This window comes from Crocodylus porosus, unplaced genomic scaffold (genome assembly GCF_001723895.1).
Source record: "Crocodylus porosus isolate Cpor-Errol unplaced genomic scaffold, CroPor_comp1, whole genome shotgun sequence".
NCBI lineage: Eukaryota > Metazoa > Chordata > Crocodylia > Crocodylidae > Crocodylus > Crocodylus porosus.
Genome location: NW_017728925.1, coordinates 8720205 through 8744677, shown reverse-complemented (window position 1 = coordinate 8744677; position 24473 = coordinate 8720205). Strand labels below are relative to the sequence as shown.

Here is a 24473-nt window from a genome sequence, read left to right as displayed (position 1 = left end):
CTCCCCTGCACACCCCCCTCGCAGGGTAGGCAGGCTAAACTTGGCCCAAGCTGTCTGCTCCAGCCCAGCAGGGAGGTACGCTCTACCACCCCCTGGCTTCTGATTTGGGCCACTGCAGGCATGTGGCTGCATTTGCAGAATCAAAAGTGAATGCCTGTTCACTTGCTTATTGGTTCAATCTACTCAGCTTAGACTACCCAGAGAAGATTGAATCAATTCAGCCTCAGGCTTTTTGACTGTCTGTATTTAGCCCAAGATTAGTTTTCAATCTTGTTAGACTTAAGGCACCCCTTGTTAAACTGAGAGTGCCCCTGGGAAATTCTAGCTCTCAATTTTCACTCATTTTTGACTACAGAAAAATAACAGAGCAATTTCTCCGTTGCAAAAAATTCAAAAAGATCACAACAGATTTTTCACACTATGGCTTGCTATTTGAAATCGCTGGGTTTATCTTGTAAATCATGGATACCTAACAGTGCTAACATTGTGTGACACCCTGCGGTGCCCTTGAAAGGATCTCAAAGCACCCTGGTTGAGAATCACCACTATGCATAAAAGCTCATACTTCTTTTGGAGGGGTAGGAGGTGAAAGCAGATGAATCCTTAGTATGTTTTGATCAGCCTGAATGTTTTTTTTCACTGGTTTGCTATTATTTCTCACTCTACAAAATCTCCCCAGGACCAGACAATCCTCTAAAACCAAAAGAAACATTTTGTATCACCTCTGTAGTAGGTGAAAGATTAAGCAATCCAATCAGCAAACAGACCAAAATGCCATGCAACATAACACGCTAAACAAATATCTAGAATATTAAATCTCCTGAACACCAAATACCTAAAAGATTATTCATAAGTTACAACTAGAGCAGCCAAAGGCTGAAATGTTTTGGGACGAGATATTAGTAGAACAATTTTGAACAGTGAACAGATAACTGTAAGATGCTGTCTATTCATGGACATTCACCTCTGTGTAGAAGGCCAGCAAAAAATCCTGTTCATTACTTTAGCCCTTGACAGTGTCTTTATTGTTAGCAATACCTACCATCTAGAGGCTGTACGTAAGATCAGAACCCCCTTGGGCAGGTACGAGACAGTCCCTCAGACCAAGGTTTAAACTACGGGACAGAGACGACTGGCCCAGAGAAGTAAAGGTCCCGCAGCAGGTCAGCATCAGGGCAGTGCCCAGAATCAAGGTCTTCAGTGCCACTCCAATTTCCTCTTGAAGCTTAAGTGGTGCAGCTGTCTTGCTTGTCCTCTTGGGAATGGGAATTTCAGCCCAGATAAACTGTTTCCTGTCTCTGGTTTTGATTAGAAACCATACATCCCCAGAGTCTCAAAAGAAAATTTTATTAGAAGGATTAAACAGCAAGTAAGTCAATAAAGTTATTAAAAACCCATTTCTTTGCTGAATTACCCGGCTTTTTCATTAGTTCTCGAGCAAACACTACAGCACAGCACATTAAGATTTTTTAGCATCCAAGGACCTGCATGGGCCTCTTGCCTTCAGAGCTTTCAATAGGACTTCACCCAATGGCAACCCCTTTCTAATGTACCTATTTTATGTAAGAGGAGAAAGAGAGGTGTTTAAAAATGCTCTGGCCATTTGGGGAAACACGTCTATTCAAAGCCACAGCTGGGCTGACCCTATTACAATAACAAAAACTGCCTGTCGAACACAAAAGCCCTGCTAGGCGTGCAGTGTATTGCATACGCTGTATCTCTCCACCCTGCCGTGCATTATTCTTTTGCTCACTGACATTTTAATATCAAGAAATCTCACATGAAATTCTTATTACTTGTTTAATACCAGGGAAAAAAGTGTGGAGATTCTATTATAGGTAGAAGATACTGGAAGCAGGGAAAAAAGCACACTGTGGTTTCAGCGGAAAGAAATTACAGATATATAAATATAGAATACAGAATTTTTTATATAATTTATACTATATATTATAGACAAGGCTGGAGCACTTCCCATTATTGAGGCTGGTAGACACTTCCCTTTATAAGACCTTGCTTCCAGTGGCTTATAACTTTGCCAGACTTCAACCATTTGGGCTGAAGTGTGGTGGTTTAATAATGTGGCCAAGTGCCCGGGCAGTTGCCTTGCCCAGGGGCAGTGGTGACCTGCAGCAGTCACTGACAGTGCCGATAAGAGGTCTGTTGTTACAGCATTTTTCCCTGCTTCCCCACCACTTTCTCCAACAAATCGGCGCCCGGGGGAGCTGCCCTGGTTACACCACTGCTGAAGTGCCCCATGCTGGGTGTTTATATCAAGCTTTTTATTTCATTATTTTTTAAGCTGAAGCCGTAACATTTCAGCTGATGCTGAAATGAGGTTAGGAAATTATTTTCCCCCATGCTAAAAACTGTAACTACTTTTTCTCTGTCTATGCTGGCATTGCAGTGGTGGTGCATATTATTATTAGTATTTGAATTGCAGGGGTTTTGGAGGCTAGGTCAGAGACTGGGGCTTCATTGTCCTGGGCAGGGTACAAACAGGGAACAAAGACGGTCTCTCCTCCAGTTCATATTCTGCGTAGCATATGCATTATGGGGCAGCAGTGGCATAACTGCGGTGGAACAACCGGGGCAGGCATCCCAGGTACTGACTTGGCAGGGGGTGGAAAAGCCAGAAAACCAGATGCCTCTGCGGCCATACAGAAGTGCTTGTGGCACAACAGCAACCAGAAATTATTGCTGCCCTGATGCGTGGCAGGTGCCCTGGGTGCCTAGCCATGTTGTTATGCCTCTGATGGGTAGGATTTTCAAAAGTGCCTAATTGACAAAAGAGTGACCTTGTGTATACAGCGTAACTGTGTATAGACAGACATCTGCATTAGCAGGTTTAGGTTGCGACTGGAGCCGCAGAGCCCTAAAGATGTATAAGAACCGCTTTTAAAGTTGCAAAATACTTGGACCTTGGCTTTTGGCACATACAGGTAGGTAGGCAGATGGGGAATGGCAAGATGAGCAGACAGTGGAGTGCTGGGATGGGATTTGCCTCCCACCATTGTAATCAGGACTTGGGAAGCAGCAGGAGGACTGCTGTGATTTGCTGGCAGCTACCACCTCCTCAGGAGACAGGGAGGGAATCGTGCCTCACAGACACCGTGTCTGGCAGGGATACCGTGACGGCAGTTGAGATCACCCGCCACAACTGCAGTGCAATCTAGCATGCCATATACTTCTCCCTGCTCTTTGTACGGACTGGATGCTGGAGCCTACCTGGGCAATATATGGCATCATGAGTAGAACTGTGGGCTATATCGTGATATATATTATTAATAGTAACTTCACTAGAAAAAAAAGGACATTTAGGGACAAGAATATTAATGATTTGGGATCAAATTCAGCAAATAGTTTCAGCTGAAGAAAATGGGGAGAACTGAAATATACTGAAACAAAATACTTTGATTTGACAAACACTCTGTTTCAGAAATGTCAAGACACTTGACAGTTTGAAAAATGTCAGAACAAGAAGTTCTTCATTTCAAAATGGCAGAAGGTAGGGCAGGGTGGCACCTTAGGGACTAACTGGTTTAGAAAGGCATGAGCTTTTGTCAGCAACAACCTACTTTGTCAGATGTCATGAAATGATATTTGTAATCTAAAAATTGATCTTAAAAAAAAGGTTACATTTGTGATAGGTCCCAATCAATACCCCACCCCTGGTTTTTTTTTTTAATAACTTCCAGTATAGCTGGATTATTTTAATCTGAGCTCAATTTTTTTCCTGCTAATGTTAATTCAGACAACCAACTGAAGTGGTTTGTATTCACTGAGTTCTAGGCATAAGGCGATGGACAATTCCTGCTTTCAGGCAGCACAGAGCCAATGTAAGAAGGTTGGGCTGGGCTCCTGTGTCAAGAGCTGGTCAAATGTTGCTCATCAAAATTTATTTCAAATCAACTGGGATTTGACAAGAAAGTAAAGTTTCATCAAGATTTGAGCCCATGGCAGGACTATGGCCTTACTTTATTTACCATACATGTAATGGACTCAGAAACTGATGGGATAAGCATAACTGAACTCTTAGAGAAGCTACTGAAAATAGCCAGAGCAAGGGTTTCTATCTACAGTAATGATGCATTTTTGGTCTGATGTCTCAGGATCTTTGAGGACTACAAAACAGTGTTGTACAATTCGGCATTTGAAAGCTGGGAGTCTCCGGAATAAAGACTCCCGTTCTAACTGGGATCAGTTGCAAGCCATTAGACTTTCAATATGTCACCGATACAGGGATGCATATTATCTGTCTTGGATCTCATTATCCCTGCTCCTAATTAGCCTGGCCTATGTCATTGGGGGAATGAAAAGAGTCAGTTTTTAAAATTTTTAAAGGCAGGTTCAGGCACGGTTTTGGAAGAGATGGGCCAAGTGGACAGAGGGCAGATAAAGTGGTCAAAATTATATGTACAATTTATCCTGTGTCATTCCAGTTTTAATCTGAAGTAGCAACAATACATAAGCAGCACTTAAGATGTTCTGTTGTGGAGTATGGGTACATGCTGCAATAAGACGCTTTTCCTGGAGTGCACATTTTCCATCTTATTGTGCAAGACCTCGTCTATTATCCTTTTATGGCCTCTTGTTCTTCTCTCCTCCATAACTCTTTTCCAGCCAGGTTTTGTCTCTGTCTCCCTTCTTTGCTCAGCACAGAGGAAGTGAAGACTGCAAAGTCTGAACAAGACTTCCATAACTGCTCTTCTGAGAAAACTCCTGAGCAACCTTGAAGGGCCCTTCAAGGTGTTGCATAGTGAAGGGGCCTGCTTCTGAAAAAGTTGGACCAGAAGCCAAACTGAATTCTAGATACTTGGATAGTGAGCCGCTTGTTCCCATGGCCATCTTTTCATTATGCATGTATACAGTGCAAGAGGGCTCCAGATCCTCACCAGAGCCCCAGTACATTAACAGAAGAACCAAGGACCTTATATTGTTCCCCAACCTGTCCTGGAGGAGTCATTCACCTGGGTGCTTCATATACTTTTCTTTCTGATTTGAACAGAATAGGAAAAGGAACGCGTGGGTATCACCAGCATGCCACTCCACTGTACAGCCTGGACAATCAATCACTTTGTGCAGAGAGGAGAAGCTTTGCTCTTCAATCACCTCTGTGACCTTGCTGATCTACTACCTGCTGCAGAAAGGGAACATCATGTGGCCATGAACATTATAGCTGTGCAAGTACCAGTAGTTGGGGTTTGGCAGCCAGCTTGACATGGAGTGGGGGAGGGAAGCTTCTTTTCAGGCAACATTAAATGGATTGCTGCTGCCACTCCAAAGAAAATTTGAAATTTCATTTTGGGTCAGACAAAGCGATTTATACAACATGGAACATTTTATTTTGTTTTCAGGTTTGTTTTTTTTTTTAGCTTTAAAGGGAGAGAGGAAAAAAAGAGCCAATCTAATTTAGTCTTGAAACTTTGTTTTAACACCAAGTAAAATTATTTCATTTGAGAGCTGCTAAAATGAAAACCAGACTGCTTTGAATTTGTTCCAGACTGAAACTATTAACCGAATGCAGCAAATAGTTTTCATTGAAGCAAAACAGCATTTTCAGTGAATAAGCTATCCATTCAAAAAAAGAGAGAGAGAAAAGATTGCTTCATTCCCGCATCATAAACATGTCGGGAGTGCTTCAATCCTTAAGTCTGTTTTTGGTAACTTTAGAAAGCTCTGGGGGAAAAAAACCCAACAGAAAGGAAACTATTGGCTCTTTGGGACCATGGAAAGCTTTTCTAGTTGAAATATTTCTTTGAATTCCACTGGAGGTCAGTGCAACATTAGAGTTTTACCTGGAATAAGATGTCCTTTCTCTCTGATCTAGTGCAGCGGTTAAACATAAACCCCCTGTAGAGTTGTTTTTAAACTAGATTTGGATAGTAATAAATATGGGCTTAAGAACAGCGCTTTGTGGTTATATTTGGAACAACTTGGCAGAGCTGTGAGAATCGAGACTCTTTTGCGTGGTAATCAGGTGGGGGTGGGTGGGCAGGAGGGAGAGGTGGTTAATGACTTTGAATATTTTGTTTCTCCAAATCCAAGATTTCTCTGCAGACAGAAGTAGGTTTTGACACATGTTTTCACGCAGCAAATCAAAAGCTTCTCTCCCCTGGCTATCAGCCCACATGTGCTGCGGTTCAGTGACTCGGGCACTCGACTCCGGAGAGCTGCACTGTTTACTGTTCCAATTTCACTGACCTGCAACAAGTCACTTGGCCTCCCAGTGCCCTGCTTTCCTCTCCCTTCCTTGGTTTGTTCCAAGATGCGGCTGGGTAATGGCTGCTGCTGCTCCTGCACCTGGTCTAGACATGTATAATGCAGCTAGCTCAGATACTGCTAACGACTTAGCTCCTTACCATCCTGGTACTCTGAGCAGGCTACAAAGCCCTCCCAAGAAGCTACGTAGATACCTGGGTGGCTCACCCACACTGCATTCAGTGCTCCAGGGGCCGCGCCGCCAGCTTGGGCACATTTATACCAGCTCCAGTTTAGACACAGCTTTAGCTAAATTTTCATTGGAAAGAGCCACCTCTTACTGAATTTATGTAAAGCTCTTACTGCATCAAGCCTAAAGCCCACTATAAATTTACATCCTCAGGCTTCTCAAGGATGTTCTTGGAAGCTACTTTTGTGCTTTTATTTTTCACTTTCTGCTCTGTAGCTCTCCACTGTCATCTCACTCTGGGAACCCAATGTTTCTTCTCTGAGTTCACTTCACACCTCACCCTTGTTCTGGTTTTCTGGGAACACCACATCTGCTTCAGTCTCAGTCCCACTTTTCATCACTACTGTCTGCTCTATCTGTATAGAAACCTTCTCTCTGCCCCACACCATTTCACAGCAGCGTCATCTTTCTTTGCCACCATCATTTCCATCTCTCAGGTACCAGCGCCACCTTCCCACTTTCTTTTTCTTCCATTCACCTCAAAGCTCCCCCCTGCCCAGGGTCTCCAAAGGGTGTTGGCGAGTTGATGACCCTGAAGTCTGCTAGGATAATTTCCTTTATTAGACCAACTAAATAGCTGGAAACAAACTGTTCAATGCAAGCTTCTGGGTATGAACACCTTTCTTCAGGCAGAGAGAGAGTATGTTGTTGCTGTGTATGGAAAGGAAGCCAGTATGCAAAATGCAGGTCTGTCAAAATACAAGCATGTAGCAGTGAGGATCAGAGGCCCTGTGGGCAATAGGTATGAGATAGGTAGGTGGGGGGGTGGGGAAAGGAGCAATTTGAACTGGTGACAGTCTGTAGCTAGTAAAATGCAGGCCAGTTACCTGGGGTTATCAGGTGGCCCGCAGTATAATGTGCCATAAATCCAGTGTCTATAACATATAGTGCCTGATTTTTTGTATCCAGTAGATTTAAGTGAAGTTTGTAGGCTCGTCTACTGCTATGCATTTGCATTTTCACAGACCTGCATTTTGCATACTGGCTTCCAGTCCACCCAGGAGAGCGCACACAGCAACAACATACTCTCCCTCTGCCTGAAGAAGGGTATTTGTACTTGAAAGCTGGCAAAGAGCAATTTTTCCAACTATTTAGTTGGTCTAATAAAAGATAAGGTTCCTTGGGTAAATGTGATTGTCTGCCTAGGTCCTTAGACCAACACAGATAGCTACAACCAACAACCCTAAGATAATCTCCACATTAATGTGTTGTGCCTTTTATCCCAAAGCATTCCACACTCCCCATAAATTCAAAACCATCAAAACTTTTAAGCTAATGAGCTTAAGAGCATGGGGGAAGAGAGGGAGGGAAGGGGGAACTTCCTTCAAGAACACTGTTGTAAACTCTTATACTTATGAATAATTACTATGCACAGTAGATAGAGCCAACATACAATATTGTATCCAAAGAATAAGGAATTTAAACAAGTGTAAAACATTAGGCTTAACACAGAGGATACATTTAAAATGGGACTGCCAGAGTCAGATTCCAGCATTAATATTTTTGGATAAGCCTTTAAAACACCATTGTGCCACCTCTGACCTGAAACCTATCGTGGTGGATGGAGACCAGATCACGTTGCTATACCTACGGCCAGCCTAAGGATCATACAGAGGGTCAGGAAGAAGGTCTTCAAGGTATCTCTGAAGTCATACATTGCAGACTTGTTGCTTTCCACCAATTTAATTGGCTTCCCCCACCCTTTAGTAAAGAAGTGGATAGAAACACTTTTTTTGCCTTGAGACAGGTGCTCAGGTGTTTGGTTTTATTTCCAGTCCCCTCTTGCCTTGGAGGCCTTCACTTTTTGTAGCACTGAGGCACAATGGCTGGGCCTGGTGGGTTTCAAAGATGCAAGCCCAGTTAAGCTGATGTAGCTCACTAAAGGGCATTGGATCCACGTTAAGCCAATTTAGGAGTCCTTTGGAATTTCATCCTAGTCATTTGAAAAGCAGTTGCTTGGAGCACTGGAAAAACAGCATCACAAAAAGCAGTGCTAACAACCGAATCGATGGACTGATTTGAAACCTGGCTGAACCTAGCACTGGAGAATACGCTATAGGGAAGCAGCTCGCATTTGCTTTGGCACTCGAACTAGCGAATTGCAAACAAGCGGCAACCTCAGGGCTCCTCTTTCTGCCCTGGGAGGATCCCACAGGCACCCTGCTGCACTGTCTTCTCACCTCCTAGAGTAACGCGCTTAGGTTAGGCCTACAATGCAAGGCTGCCAGCGCTTTGCCGACAACAGCTCCATGGTAGCCAGGTTGCCTGGGGTACACACAGCTCTGCCAGCAGAAGGATTATTTCTGCCCCCAGAGTGACACCAGCCACAGGCAACAGAAATGCAGAGCTAAGCTATGTCCGCAGTTGGGGGTTTACTGGCAGAGCTACATCTTTGCCGATGCAGCTCTGTTGACAGGGCTTTCTAACATAGACAAGGCCTCACTCGTCATAGGGGAATATAACTGTTTTTTCCCCTTTCGAGGCTCTATTGCATTTAGCCCAGCACACACACAGGCGCATGCTTTTTGTCCCCTGGATAATCCTTCTAGGGACCAGATCGATTACCTTCCTGTAGTTCACAATCCCACTGCCCTTCTCCCTAGCTTTAACTTTCCCAGCCAAGAAAATCCTTCAAACACAGCCCTCTCTCCAGTTTTCTCTCTTAGGTTTCCTTGTCTTGGATCCACTACCAAATAATTCAGCTGTCCTTAAGCTTCCTCACAAACTCAGCAGTTTGCTTCCCCTCAGGTCACTGCTCTGCTGTTTAATCAGGCTGTTACTCCTTCCCAGGTGAGTCTAGTAATGCCAAACACCTGTCAGACCACAGTGACAAGTGGGGAGCCCTGTCCTTCCTGCTCCGCAAGGCTTGTGGTCCCCAGCCCCTGTGGAACAACATGTGGGATTTCCACCCAGGTTGGGTCATGCAGTCCAGAAAATGTTTCCAGCATTTTTCAGTCTGCTTTCTCAAGACCCATGGAACAGAGCAACTGGTCTTAGAAACCATCTCTTTCTGCCAGCTTAAAGGAGTCCGTATCCTGATACAACAAATTAAGAGAGTATGTCTTTCTCTTTCGAAATACTGTGATCCTTGTGTATTTGCTACACTTTTACTCATGGAAAACCTTCTTATTAACCCATGAATTGGTAAACCTGGCAGCTCAGACTTTGGTCTTAAAAAGAGCAAGTCTTTATTCCCGAATGATTTCATACTGTATGAATTTGTTTTGTATTTCTCTATCCCCTTTCCATAACTTCTTTTATGCTAATCAATTCTTAAGTATTTATTAATTAGATTTTTTTTAAATAAGAAAGTTCTTGAAAGTTAATTAAAGTTGCACCACTGTAATTGTGCAAAAGTAGTTTTTTCCATCCTGAAAATTAAACCTTTATAATTAAAATCCGATAATCATTTAAAGATTTAAATGGGTGTTTATTCCTCATTTATTATTTTTTTTCCTTTGCCACTTTGGAAATGTAATTGCTCCTTTATGGAAAAATCAATCCAATCTGGCCTCAATGTCAGGCTTCTTTCCCCACTCTGAGAGTTGGGGAGTTTCCATTGCTCTGATGATTTTATGCCATTTGCAGAAATGATCGTATCCCGCGTGGATAGACAGAGACATGCACTTACATACATCTCGATCTCCTCCCCTAACAGCCTGTCACTTTGTTTCTCTGAGATGTAAAAAAATTGTTTTTTGTTATCTCAGGGACGGAATATGGATTTCAGAAGCTATCAGCATCTCAATATTCACTAGGAAGAAGCTACTGTACATTCAAATAACACCAAGGTTGCAAATCAAAACGAACACAGGCCCAACAGAGTCAAAATTAAAGCAGATGCTACGGGCAGGATTCTGATCGCAGTAACGTGGGTGTAAGTCCTGAATGACTCCTCGAATGCAATTGTGACTAGCATGTCTGAGCAGACTCTGGGCTGCTTTTCTGTCCTTAGTGCATGGAAACATGCCTATTAACAAACACGGAACTGCTAAAGGTAACAGCCTGCAGATAAGCTTTAATACTGAGGGTATGAGTATTTATAGTTTTGGGTACTGGTGCTCTTCAAAGGAACACAACTGTTCCAGGGCCGAGGTTTTTCAAGGGGTCCAGTGATTTTGGTTTCCCAACATGATGTGCCTGAAAGGCACCTGGGTGCTCCTTAGTGCTTTTGGAAGATCAGGCCTTTTCAAAGCACCGAACATGATGCATCCAAAAATCATTAAATCCTTTTGAGTATTTCAGTTGAAGGGCCCAAATCTCATGAAACTTCAATTCTTGTTAGATACTTATCTCCTTACATGCTGTGGAAAATCCAAGTCTAAAAAAAATCACACAACAGAAGTACAAGAACAACTCTAAGTGTTTACAGTAGGGACCCGAGCAAACTCAAATCACTGCAGCTGCATTTCATCTTGCCCAAATCCCTTATGAAACTTCCAATTGGAGGTGGAATTTATTAGTGCTGGTCCCACATCTGTTATGTGCGGTGTTGCTGTGGGCTAGTAAACAGCTGCCTCTTTTTGCTTTTGAAGTGGCCACATCTCTGATGCTGATGAAGTCATTTCTTCTTGTAATGCAATAGTTTGTAAATGAGTCTGCAGAGCACTTCAGGATGCTTCAGGATGAAAGATGCAATGGTAAATAGATGTATGTCATTATCATAAAGTTATTAATCACTGCACCAAGCCAATGTCACCCTCTCTCACAAGATAGTCCTTGATTTCCTAAGTGTTGGCTAAGCATTTAGCACACCAGTAAAACAAAACATAATTGATAATAACCAGCACGTAATTAATAATAATCAGTAATTAATGACACATCAGTATGCTGCTACCGTGGAGTGTTTGAGAATACTGACCCTCTTCTACACTACGTTTGGTTGAACTGCCTAGCCAAGCTCTAAGCTCTGGACAAGTATCTGGAGATATTAAAAAATTAGACAGTAATAACATTTTTTAGTAGCGAGAGGATTTGGACACAGAGGCGTTGTTTAAATATTAAAAATGGGAACATTCAGATTAGATACGAGGAAGACCAGACTGTTACAATGCAGGCCAAACAGGCACATGAAATACAATATAAAAGGACAACTGCCTTCATTAGAAGTGGTCAAGAAGAAACAAAATCCTAGTGGTGGGAGTGCAGAGGGACAGCTAGCTTGCTGCAAGGGGAAAAGCTGGATGATAGCTTGTTATTATGAGTACTTTTCATTGCAGTAGCAGGCGCCAGGCAAGATCGAGGACCTGTTGTACTAGACAGGTACGTGCACATATTACATGGCAGCTCCTGACTTAAAGAACTTACAGTCAAATTAGACGAGACAAGAAAGAAGGTAGTATTATTCCAAGGTACGGGAAAGCTCGCATGACTTGCTCAAGGTGACGGTGGCAGTCCGTGGCGTGTATAAGACCTGAGCACGCTTCTCCGCATCCTTGTCCATTCATTTAACCACAACACCGTCCTCCATCTACTACGCAGGGTACCGAGAGTGACTTTCGGTGGACAGGTTTTGGAATGATTACTAAGCAGCGATTATGTCTTTTACTGGCTTGATAAAAATGCTGATACTACCAGACAACTTGTCTCCCCACTGGCTCACTGTGATAGCATTTCAGATGAAATGCCTTTTTGGCCACGTTTCACCACTTTCCACCTACCTGCCATTCTCTTTACTGCAAGGGAAGTGAATACAGAGTCAAAATATGGCAAGTGACTGGAAAACAAGTTAAAGGGCAACAGAAACACAGTGCAAAAGGCCTACGAACATGGACCTGTATGTGTCCCAAATCAGCCTCCATCTACTATGCTTTAATCACGAGGCAGGAAACCAGAAATCAGGGGACCTAACTTCCCCTCCCAGGACTGGTATCGGCTCGCTGTGGGATTTTGGACAAGTCATGGTCACCTTTGTCTTCCTTCCCCTTGTCTGAGCTCTTGATACTTGTGAATTCCAAGGGGGGGAGGAACTATTCTTGATTCCTGGCTACCGGAGTAAAGAGGAATCTGATAAAGATTATCAGGGTAATAAACCATGAGCTGAAAATTGATGGGAAAAAAAAAAAGAAATTAGAAAAAAAAAAAAGATTATTCCCTTGGCAATATTTGAAGGTTTTGCGCTGTTACATTTTAAGGCAATCTCAACCAAAAAGTAAAGAAATATCGCCTCTATAAACAAGGATACATCACTCAGGAGATGGTGAAGTCTAAAGGGTTTGGGCTTTGCCTGAAGTGCTGAGAGTCCAAGGAGGTATGGAGAATTAATTAGAGTTCTGATATCATCCCGGCAAATAGAAGTAATAAGCAATGCTCTGAAAGGAAGACCTGATTTATATTCAAACATTTATGGACTAAACAGCCTCTGATTCCCCTATCTAGCCCACTCCTTATCCTTTAAGGCTGCAATAAGTGACCTCTTAATCCTAAGCAAAAGACTGCATGAGCCGTTGGAATTGAAAAAAGAAAGCACATTCCCTTCACTATTCCAATTTCCACTCAATTTCAGTGTGAAGATGTTTGTCCTTTTTTTTTTTTTTTGCTTCCCACAGCCAGTGAATTGCAAGTGCATTTGATGATGAGATACATTTGTGCGCATCTGAACACTTTTAGAGCCAATATTTTTTTTTCCTTTTTTTCCCCCCCTCTGGATAAAGAAGTGCCTGACCTCCCTAAACAGTAGCAACGCCACACTCCTCCAGCTTGGTTAGATCTCCATTGTCCTGATCATGCTCTTAAAGCACTTACAGCAATAATTTCTTGGCATGATGGACAGACTCAGCAATAACCTGATCTTGCAATGCACTGAATAAACACTTCAGCATTTAGTACATGGACACTAATGTGCTTGGAAGTAATTGCTTAGAGATTCCCAGCTTCAATGTAATAATGCAGGGATTGCATTTATAAGGCATAAGAAAAAAATGCTATTGGACAAGGAGAAGAGGTAGATAACTAGCAGTTCCAGGTGACAGTATTCTTGGACTGTTCTGGGCTGCAATCTGATTTCTTTTCTATGTGGGGTTGGTTGGTTTACAGATGAAAGATCCATCGACTACAGTTGATTTACTTTGGTTTTATGTCAGCTTCTAACAGAAATCTCTGACTCTGGATAGCCTCCATCAAAATGGGACTCCTTAAAGATTAAAATGGCTATGTTAGTTTGGCAAACATATATCTTCTATGGTAAATACATATACATGTGAAGCAATTCCTTAAGTGAACTGGAAAAAAAATCTTCCAAGTTAGTCAAAGTAGAAGAAAGTGTTTGGTAGCACAAAACTTCTGAATTTTCAGTTATGCAAATAATTGCTCTCACTCTCATTAACAATTCTCTGCTTTAATGGCATTTATAAATTAAAGAAGCCAGTACGTTAAATGGAAACTAATTTAAGTATTTTCCTTATTATTAAAAAGCTTTTCCCTGGACAATGCGGTTCATATGTGATTATGAAAATGATTCCTTAATTGGCTGCAAAGTGTGCTCACCTTTAAGATACAAAAGAGCTGTTTATAAACATTTCCTTTTTTTTAAATATTTGAGTATAAGAGGCAAAAGGAGAAAAAATAAAGGAGGAAAAAAAATCTGATGACCAAAATAAAATAAAAAAGAATTGCTTTCCCAATGTATTATTAATATCAATAAACGGGTGCTGGTGAATTTAAAAGCCAAGATGTAATGCATTTTCCTGGAGCAGTGAGCCTTTAAACAAGTTCCAGTTATTGAAATTGTGTAGTAAAAACTGGTAAAATGAACTCTCTTTTCAGATAGGATAATAAAGACAGGGTGTATTAACAAACCCTACCAGGAAATGCAGGGACAGAAAAAGCATTAGCTGTTGCTCTTTATGGACTTGATTGTGGAAAGGTTGTCAACTGGGTTGGGAAATTCATTTTGACCCCTTTTTTGAACTTGACGTTGATGGATAGAAACAGACCACTGAGGAGGGGCCTGGGGTCTATTTAGGTTAAAGTCCGCTGGGGACGTGGGGCTAGTAGCATTTTTACAAGTAATATATAGTGCAATTAGGGCAAAATGATAGCCTTATGCAAAGGGTCAGCTTTAGAGAGCCCTTAAGGCCTTAAGTGGGACATAAATGATTCACATGCTTTGTGCCGACTCTGTGTACAAAGAGGAACGGAGAGTGGGTCGCCACGGGTCCTCTTGGAAACAGAACGACTGGGATCTAGAGCGGCAACACCTGGCAAAGGGTCTGACCCAAAGAAGTGAATCACTGAAGAGTGTGTATGTCCTAGGTTCAAAAACAAACAAAAAACTCACACCAGGCATGTTATCATCACCCTCGGCAAGAGGAGACCGAGGCAAAAAACCATAGGCAGCTCAGAGGAGAGACCCCAGGAACTGACTGCAGCCCTCTTTCATTCATGGCAGCTTTAACTGAAAAACCTGCATCAAGTTGGGTGGCGACTAGGAGAATGGGCCACAGTCAGAGAAGAAAGAGTGTTATGGGGAGCAGCCAGAAAGGAGAGACTTCAGGTAATAAAATCTTAAGAGTTTAATGAGACCTGCAGCTCAGCCCCTTTATTCCTGCCTTCCTGCCGAGCTCTTGGGTGGTCCAGTGAAGTCTTCCTCTTTCTTATGTGGCTGAAGATTTTCCTGTGGCTTATGTTTGGCTTTTTACTCCTCAAATTCCTACTGGGCCTTCCCAGTTTCCATTTGATATTTAAGTTTTCTCCCGCGGTCTCATTTTTATAGGCTGGATTCACTAGGATTGGGTTTCCCTTTTGACAAAGGAGACCCGTTCATCTTCAGTAACCTCTTAGCTCATGCCATCTCTTCATGCTTTAGTTCCATCCTCTCTGCATTTCTTTTTAAATTTGGTGATATTTATTAGTTCTGGAGGTGGGTTGCTTTTTCATGAGATTAAAAATGTTAAATGCTGAAGTCCCCCTGAAATTTAACGTTTGAAAAACCCCTTCCATGATTGCCTAGAAGGGAAAAACCCCTTCCATGCTACATTGGTACTAATTTCCCTGCTTTCACCAATGATGATGTTTTCATAGAGAAGAACAACAGCCTCATAGAGAAGTAAGGTTGGAAGGGACCTCAAGAGATCATCTAGTCCAACTGGTGATTGAATTTGGGACCTTGGCATTATTAACATCATGCTCTAACCGACTGAGCTAAGCAGTAGGGCTGTCCAAAGCTTCAGTGCCCGATTTGACTCGGTGGAGATTCAGCCTGATTCAGTGGCCAAATCCTCGAATCCGAATTGAATCAGAGGACCCTTTAATCTCTCCAAAACGAATCAGAACACTTTGAATCAATTTGCAGAGATTAGGAAAGATTCGGACATAGAGACAACTTTAAATGTTTTGTCTACCCACCTCTAGGTAGCAGGCGGCTTGTGAATGCTGCAATGCTGGGGCAGATGAAGCGTCCCACAGAAGCAGGGGGGGCTCTCCAGCACATTCGGCAGCAGACCTGGAAGTGGACCTAAAGCACTTCCGGTCCACTTCCAGGTCTGTTGGAGAGCACACAGGGCCCCCCCCACACTTCCCCCGGCTTGGCTACTGCTGCCTCCTGTGTCTGGGGGGCACCCGGGTCCCCCTGCGACTGATCACTGAGCCAGGGAGGTGTAGCGGGGAGGGGGCAGGGGGACTGCCCAGCGCACTCCCCAGCAGACCCAGAAGTACTTCTGGTGCACTTTCCGGTTCACCACCGAGCACATGGAGGATCCCCCAACACTCCTGAGGGATGCCCCATGCACCCCAGCATCACACAGATCACAAGCTGTGCTGGTACCTTGAGATATACAGAAAAAACTTTTAAAGCTGTGTCTGTGTCTGAATTGCTTATTCTCCAAATCAGCATCGAATCTTTAGATTTGGATTCAGCCAAATCGAATCAGGGACACTGATCTGAATCAACCAATTGAATCACTGTCCCTGATTTGGGCCGAATCCGAATTCACTCAGTCCCACTTTGTACACCCCTACTAAGGAGCTACTTTTGGCCAGTTTCCTCTTTTTTTTCTTTGAATTTTTCTTTCTAAAAAGTAGCATTGTATCACTAGTTTTTAATCTGATTCAATTTCCAGGGGTGGTGAATTTAATTCACTTTTGGTTACTAGTATCTATAGCAGTGGTTCAACTATTGCTAGCTTAGAACAGATTGCAATGCATAAGGCTGCAGTCAGGAACAGCTTCCTTCCACTAAGTTGTTAGAATGCATACTAATAGTATGAAGGCAGTGATTTATCTGTGACTACTAGGGAAGAAAGCATTTTAAAGGCAAAGAAGAGATTTAAAGAAGGAAAAAAAAGAGCAGAGATAAAGCTGAGACAGTGTCAAAGAGATGGAATATACATTGAAGAAAAAAATCTGAAATCATTGCATAAAATACTAGCTGTGAGTAATAGTTTGCACAAGAGGAAGAATATTTATCCACCATTATTCAGATACTCTTTCCATATCCCTCTACCGAGAGACAATGTTGTCCAGCAGTTAGACACGGACATGGAAATATGGTGCATGGTGCATGTTCCATGGACATGGAAATATGGAGCTAGGGATTTGGGGTCCTGTTCCCACCACTGCCTACTGGTTTGCTGTTTGACTTTGAGTGACTTATTTAATCTTTCTGCATATCAGGAATCCAGGCCCCGTTCTGCTATATAGTGGATGTGTGACACAAGATGCTTTACTGTGCAGCAGAGCTAATGTGCTCCTAGTCAGCTGAGCAGCAGGTGGCAGGAAATTGCTCCCTGCCCCTGGGAGCTGCCTGCTGCTGGGGTGGGCTCCGCCAATGGAGCCTGGGTGGGGACAATGTCCCCCTGCCCCAGCAGCAGGGAGCTCCCAGCCTCCATGTCACAATTGCAGGGTCAGGGTTGGGAGGTCCTTCTATCAGCTGGTGGGCTGGGGCAGAGACAGGGGCAGGGGCTGGAGTGAATGGGGCCCCAGGGCTGGGGTGGGTCATGAGAGGCTTGGAGCCTGCAGCTCATTTAGCGGCATGGTGGGGGTGCTCCCACCACTGCATGTGCCCCCTGGATCTGTGTGTGGGGCAGAGGTGGCTGCCGTTGGTGCCCACTGCACTTTCGCACCCCACTGCTGGAGACCCAGGAGTGGTGCGATGCCGTGCGCTTCCTGCATGCTGGCTACACCACCTGCCTGGCAGTGGGAGGCATGTGGCATTGAGTGGCTGCCAGGGCACTGGCAGCAGGGTGCAGAGTGCAGCCCACAGTGGCAGCTGCCTCCGCCCTACACACGGCATAGATCTGGGGGGGGTGGGGCATGTATCCTCTGTGACTGCCCTAGATGTGGGCAGCAGTGGGAACCCACTTCCCCCCGCTCCCTCCAGGGCCCTGGATGAGCTGCCTGGGCAGCAAGTGTCCTACAACCCACACCAGGTCCCCATTCACCCCCCTCCCCCCACAGCAGGGGCCTTAATATGCCTTCCCACACCCCTTTCCTTCCCCACACCCCTTCCCATCCACAAATTCACCTCTTCAGCAGGGCACTCCTTCACACATGGCAAGGTCAGGCTGAGTTCCCAGCCGCCTGCAGATTCTGGCTGCTTGTCTCTTTGTGTGCACCCTTTTCCCTCCGCCTCCCCGGCCCTGCAGCTGCCTGGAGCCCACACCAGTGCTGCCTGGGTTGGGGGAGGCTAAGCCCCCTTAGCCCCGGCCTTCCGCTGCCTATGATGGCACCCTGCAGCACCTTTGAAAGGATCTCAAGGCAACTTGGCACTCTGGTTGTGAATTTTTGAGTTAGACTGAATAATACTGGATGCATCTACGTGTGCAATTAATGCAACGTGATAAACTCCAGAGCACTTTGAGCTGGAACGAACTGTTCCCAGGTGCAGTTTTGAGCTGGAGTGAACTGTTCCCAGGTGCAGTGTCTACATGTGTGCTTGGGACAGCATCAATTTAAGCAGGGATGTAGCAGGCCCATAGTTGGCTGGGCTGACTGGACTGGGTACAATTTATCTACACGTTTCAGTGCAGTAAAGTACTCCACCGTAAGATAGTACTGTACCTGACAGTACTATTCTGTGGCAGAGTTAATTAGTTTACTGCAAATACCAGCTCACATGTTGACTGTGACACTTGGCTGTGGAGTTAATTAGTAGGGCTGTGCAAAGCTTCAATCCCTGATTTGATTCAACCGAGATTCGGCCCAATTTGGTGGCCAAATCTCCAAATCCAAATTGAATCAGAGGACCCTTTAATCTCACCGAATTGAATCAGAACCCTCTGAATCGATTCAAAGAGATTTGAGAAGATTCACAGATTCGGACACAGACACAGCTTTATATGTTTTTTCTACATACCTCGAGGTAGCAGGCGGCTCGCCAATGTTGCAATGCTGGGGCGCATGGAGTGTCCCACAGAAGTGTAGCGGGGTCCCCAGCGTGGGAGGGCACAGGGGGCCCTCCTGCATGCTCCCTAGTGGACATGTAAGTGGACTGGAAGTATTTCCGGTCCACTTCTGGGTTCACCGCCAAGCGCCCCTGCACTCCTGTGGGATGCTCCATCCACCCCAGCAGCGCAGCTGATTCTCTGAATCAGCATCGAATCTTCAGATTCAGCCCGAGTTGAATCGGGGACAGTGATCCAAATCAACAAATCGAATCACTGTCCCCAATTTGGGACGAATCTGAATCAAAAAGGGCATGCTTCACACACCCCTATTGATTACTCAACTCAGTAGTAAAGTGCCTGTGTAGCTGCACTCTCTGTGTATGAGCTCTTTTATTTCTGGAATTTGAATGCCACGTTCTTATTTATTGGAGGGACTGGGGTGTTCACATGGAATTATGCAGGTGTAGATATTTTGCGGAAAGTATTCCTGCATAAGTATGTGCATAAAGAAGCCCCAATAAAAGACAATAAGTGGCCAGGAAAAGCAAATGGGAGAGCACAAGATACTGTGACATGACGAATGAATATTCTCACTGGAAACCCTGGGGTCTCGAAGTTAGCTCTCATAGCCAGGGAATGGAAACATCATATGATCCACGTGTCCAGTAAAAACAAACCAGCCCCAACTGAGTGCTGAAAATCAAATCCTTGCTCTTAGACAAGCCACAAAGACGGACACAATCCCCCAAATAAATCAGCAACTAGGTCTGAATAATGAATGCATGCCAAAAAAATGCCATCTGCTTGTAGACAATTTGCTAACAGAAGTGGAAGCATTCATTTAATAAATGATCTGTGATGAATTATTCACCCAATTCTAATTCACTTTGAACTCTTTAGTCAGCCCTGGTTTAATGATACTTTGCATTTCCATGGTATATGCTGTCCACAGATCTCAAAGCGCTTTCCAAATGTTAATGAGTAAAGCCTCACAACAGTGTTCTGAGGTAGGTCCTGTCTCTGTTTTGCAAGGCAAGAAAAGGAGGCAATTCTCCTTCTATGCTTCTTTATACATAAAGTAACTGTTGATTCTCTGGATCATGGAGTACGTGTAAGAGACCTAGTCAGGTGTCTGATGAATCGGTTTGTGGATGGCAAGCCCAATTCAAGAGCGACACAGCTTGTTACAAGTTTCACAGATCCATGTGTTGCCTGAGTTGGAGTCCAAGTTGACAGGGCACTGCTTCCTTTTTTCTCGCTTCCCTTCCATCCTCTAGATCAAAGCTGCTTCATGCTGAGCTGCACCCAGGGCCAGATGTTCCCTCCAGATTGGATGGGATTCTGTGCACTCCTCCCAGCTTTCTACATTCATCTTGAATGACCTATCATTTTTGCATGCATCATGGTACTGCCATAGAGGGTGACCCCGCTTTCTAGAACCGTCTCAAATCTTGCTGTTTACAGCATTGCAAACAGCTCTCGCTTATTTATATCATTGCAAAGTAGGTGCCAAATAATGCCATTTTCATTTGCTATAACTTTTTACTTACTTTGCATTGATATAAATAACTCCAGAGATCAACAGCAACAATGAACTGGGTTGAGAGTTTAGCAGCTTAACTCAAAGAAGTCCATATTAAAGTGAGAAATGGATTCCCAAACTCTCACTTTTCTGTGAATTTGTAATGTATCTATCATTGTAATATCTAGGGACCAATTTTTAAGTGGTCTTTAGCTGCCTAAAGACTCAGATAAGTGCCTAAATGGGTTTTCCAAAGAGCCTAGGCAGTCTGGGTAGTTAATGGCACACACACACACAAACTAACTACTAAAACGCTCCATGGTAATTACCAATATGCGTGCTCTTAATCCTGTGGTAAATGAAAGCTAAATGGGGTAGCTTCACCCTCCTCCAAAGTTTTGGGTACTGCTTTCATTGAGGGCTAAGGTACCACAAGTTTAGTTTTCATGTATCTTAGGGTGAGTGTGTGCACACAGGCAGGTATTGTGGAGCTATCGATGCATGGTAAATACAGAGCCTTTTATTATAGTAGCTGATTCATGTGTCCGTATGCCAATCCCCCTAAAATGTTTACCCTCAAAAGGCACTTTTGCAAATCCTTCTAGGAAGGTATTTGAATATTCTGGTACTTAAAATACCCATTGACAATTTAGCTTCGTCTGTCAACTTCTTACTCCCATTCCTTTAAATACAAGACCACTCTTCATCTCCTTTTCTATGTAGACATACCCCACCAGGCGTTTCTGTTTCATTTTTCCCAACTCCGAAAGCTTATCATGTGAAAGGTCTGTTACTTCAAACCCTTTGTGAGAGCTATAGTTCTTTCTTGGCCACAGTCAGCCACGCAGCTGCTGTCTGGTATTATGCTGTGTTATGGGTTACTGTTCAGCACTACACATTTATTATGGAGAAGAGAAAGCTCTCGTATTGCTATTTCATCAGAGAGATTTACTCTGTAGCAGGAACCTAATGTGTGTGGGGTATTATAAGGTTAAAGTCAGCTTTAATTCTAACTTTATGAAAATTAAATGTTAAGGTTTTTCGTTATAGACAAGATGGGCTAAAAATGAATTCTCGTTAACAGAATGTTGTAATATATGGTTACATCCTCCTCGTTGGCCAGAACATACTGTCACTGAATTTAGCTTAACAATTTCATATGGCATTTTCTTCCTCACTCCTCCTCCTTCACAGTTCAAGAATAGGAACAGCTCTTAAGGCTGAAGGACAGAAGTTGTTTTTCCTTAAAGTATCACATTTTGGAAATAAAATAACCTCATATAGTCTCTCTACATGTCATTAAACATACTCAGCATGTGGCATCCAAGATTCCCAGCGGGCAGCGTTCTCATGCATCTTCAGATTCCAGTTCTTAGCTTCTTTATTCAAAGTCCAGTCTCGGTATAACTTTTCCTACTAGTCTCAAATCAAGCAGTTTTACGTAAAGATTCTTTTTTAACAAACAACCTCCTCTTCCCTTCCCTCTGCCCCCCTGCCCCCAAATAAATCAGCTGGTTATTTTTCAAGAAATAGTTTTTGCAGCACAGCAATTCTGTAAGAAGGATTATATGAACAAGTGATTCTGAGGAAGGCAAGCATGGGAATTTAGAGCATGTCAGTAACTCTCTGTACCCGACCAAATGGGAAGTAAGGAAGAATTTTGCTTTCACTGGGTGCATCTACACAAGACATTTACTGCACAGCAGCCTAATTAACTGCGCAGTGAACATCTCAGCATCTACAGACGCACCCCTATTAGGGCGCACACAACTAATAAACTCCACAGCAGGTAGTACTTGTGTTTCCAAGTTGCTGTGGAGTTTTTGTGTGTGCAACAGTGCACATGTAGACACTGACTGGCTGGCTGGGACACAAGGGTGCTTCAAGTGTGGGGTTGCCCCTGCTGGCTAGCCCTGCACTGAAGCACCCTTATGTCCCAGCTAGCCCCTCTGCAGCACACTGAGCCCAGTTGGAGCAGCCCTGGACCCCTGCAAGCCTGGGCTGCTGTGACCTGGCTCAGTGTGCTGCGCTCTGGGCACACATACAGACAGGCACTTAGGTTGCTTCTTGGGAGTAATAAACCGCAGAGCAAGATGCTCTCCAGTTTCTTGCAACCCCCTAATGGCACGTGTAGACGAGCCCACTGAGGATTCAATTGTGTCACATTTACCACAAAGTAAGACCATGCACATGGAGCAATACTATAGAATAGGTGGCTTGTCTTGCAAGTTAGTATTGTCTTGCTAGTTAGTATTTTTAAGAACTGAGCAGCATATGCCTTTCACAGTATATAATACACAACCTTTCACCTTTAGGTTAGTAATTCCCCTGGGACTGGACTCCATTTTCATCTGTGTCTATTGTAGCAATATGGAGTAACTTTCACTCCAAATTCATCCTGGTGCAAGAGGGCAGAATGTGGTTGATCCGGCTAGAAGCTATTCAATGCTGTTACAATGGCATACGTGAAATGAGGTAGTCTCAGTCCAGTTCACAGTGAACAGCTGTGCTTCACAACTATATCACACTGGCTCCAAGGCAGCAGTCTCTGCAGGAAGGCCAAGGAAGGAATAGGTCCTACTCCTTCCAGTTAGGGTGGAGGTATTTTGGAAAAACAGTGAATGGGTGCTGCCTATAATGGACCTATGTGCTGCAGAGAGGGCCTTGCTCCAGGGCTGGAAAGAGGCAGATTTGTTTTCCCTTCCCCTCATAACCTCTCCATGTTCCTTGCAGCGGCAAAGGCGGCTGCAATGATTCCTAAGCTCTGCAGCTTCTTGCAAATTTAATTTTACAACTGTGTTCCTTCTCCAGTCTTTATGCACCTTCTGCAAATAGAGGAGTCTCTCCCCAGATCAACTTAACACCTATCACTTAGCTGGGCAGTGTGGGTTGGTTAGAGCAGCAGGCTGGTTTTGACTTTACTACAGGATCTCAGCTTCTGTTGCTGGATTGCTCTGAGATATCGGTGCTCCAAGCCTCAGTGTTCCCCTTTGTAAAATGATGCTTGTGCCTACATGCAGATCCTCCACGCAGAAAGTAGGGTCTGAATGCACACTACAGTTACCCCTCCAGCATTGCTACCAGGCGGTGACATTACATTCCCAACCTGCGCACTCACCTCAGCAGCCATACGCAGCATCTATTTGCCTAGAAGGAGTTGCTCTTTCTTCAGCACTGAACTTGCTCCCACACTCTGCTTGCTCTGCTAGGATCCACCCAAACCCAGATGCATGTGGAGTGGCTTTCTCTTTCGGTCACATCTGGGTGTGAGATTGTCTCCCATCTTTGGCTTCTTTGGATGGGGATGAGATAACTTTCCCTTATCCCCATCCCTGGCATCTGGGTATGAACTCAGCTGTACTACTAAACTGCAGTGCCGAAAGGCTGGTGTATTCAGATGGAGAAATCCTGCTGTAAAGGAGCTATCGCTGTGCTGAAATCTGAGCACAACCTAGTTTCCCCTGGCTTCAGCAGGGGATACAGTCAAATCATTTCAGTGCTTCCCTTCTTCCTACCTGTCACTGTATTTGCACTTACAAATGAATGGGAAGGAGTGTCCCCCCGACCCGCACCTCCATCCCCACTCTCTCTGCTCTGTGTACAATGAGCAGGTCCCAGCGGCCTCAGAGCTGCCTGTCTGCATTCCTGTACGCTGTTCACCTCCACGCCGAGCTGCCACGGTAAATCAGGATTAAATTACAGAGTCTCCACTGCACCATAAAACCCTTAGCTCTTTAGCGCCAGCTGAGAGGCAGCACCATGCTCAGCCTCATCAAAAATGGTTTCTTTTTACAAATGTTCACTGACCGTAACTGTCCCAGCCGTCATCCCCTCCCCACCTGTGTCAGAACAAGACAGCCAGCTCTGTGCACGGAGGGCAAGTAACAGTGGATGGAAGCGCTCCTAAAGACGTAAATCTAGTTCTCCTGCATGATCATGGCTTCTCTTCATCTCCCTTTGGCATTGTTGGAAAGTGGCTCTTGGAAGAGCCTCTTTAAAATGTATCGGCGAGAAGAAGGGAAATTGTTCAGGGTGACAACAATGCCATACACATATTTGTATATTTATTCCTAAGATCAAATTGATAACAACAGGTCCCTTCATGCCTGCTGATTTATCTGTTGAACAGGTATCTGTGCCGTATGTGCCGCATGGCTATAACTGTCATGGCTGATATAGG

The 24473-nt window shown here is 44.1% G+C and overlaps 1 long non-coding RNA gene across 1 annotated transcript; it reads right to left on the bottom strand.

The window, feature by feature from the left end:
- Nucleotides 1-4570: 4570 nt before the first annotated feature.
- Nucleotides 4571-9170, bottom strand: LOC109314156. Its single transcript, XR_002102228.1, has 3 exons — nucleotides 9014-9170; nucleotides 4968-5137; nucleotides 4571-4772 (listed from the first exon to the last, which is right to left on the bottom strand). It is a non-coding gene; the product is annotated as an uncharacterized LOC109314156 (long non-coding RNA).
- Between the last annotated feature and the right edge of the window lie 15303 nt (nucleotides 9171-24473).